The sequence below is a fragment of the Acomys minous genome, assembly GCF_964271855.1.
Source record: "Acomys minous genome assembly, chromosome: 1".
Lineage (NCBI taxonomy): Eukaryota > Metazoa > Chordata > Mammalia > Rodentia > Muridae > Acomys > Acomys minous.
In genome coordinates, this window is record NC_140483.1 from 57312056 (window position 1) to 57312934 (window position 879).

Sequence of the window (879 nt, forward strand, 5' to 3'; positions counted from 1 at the left end):
GTTCGGGGTACATTACCAGTGGCAGACCAGACTACCAGAGCTGAAGAGCCTTATATAGCTTGACTTGCCCACGGCCTGCACTTAACAGATGAGGAAATGGAGGTTCAGAGTTAGGGATGTGCTAGGGTCACAAGGTCTGTAAGTGACCAGGCTTGGCCAAGCGGCAGAATCTCCTCCCCACCTGTGGGAGGCTCTGTGGAGGAAGGAGATGTGGTGCTGAGCATTCACAGCCTGGTCACTAAGGTGGCCAAGGCCTCTGGAGGATGAGCCCTGTGCTTCAGGAGGTTCAGGCTGGTGAGAAGATCAGCGTGGGTGAGGCCAAGCCAAGGCACAGGCAGATTCCGGGAGCCATCCACCTGAGGCCGGCTTCTGCTGGGAACTCAGCCAGGGAGGCTCGCTGCCTGGAAGCCTCTCAGGGGCCCTCTCTTTGCTTCAAGAAAAGAGGCCAAAGCAAGGACAGAGTTCCTGAGACCAGGACCCTGTGGCAGCAGGAGCAGAGCCCCGTGTCCGCACCCTAGGCCCGTGAAAGCAGTGGGGCAGGCACCTTAGGGGCCACTTGCCCTGCTGTTCCCATGGCCCGTTTCTGTAGTTTACAGTTAGAGTTCTATTTTGTTATGGTTTTTTAAACTTTAAGCCCTGCTCTGTTTTCCTGGGCAGGTTTATGTTAGTATTTACCCACTACAATTTTTTAAAGATGTACATTCACACACCATTTCCCTACCACCCCCAAACCTACCCCTAGCTAAGGACACAACCCCCTCCCCCACTTCTCCCCCTGCCCTCCCACTTCCCTCTCCTGCATTCTCTCGCGGGGACCCCGGAGTTGGTCTAGCGTCCCTCCCCATCCCATGCTGGCTGGGATTTGGCTCGGGCCTGGCC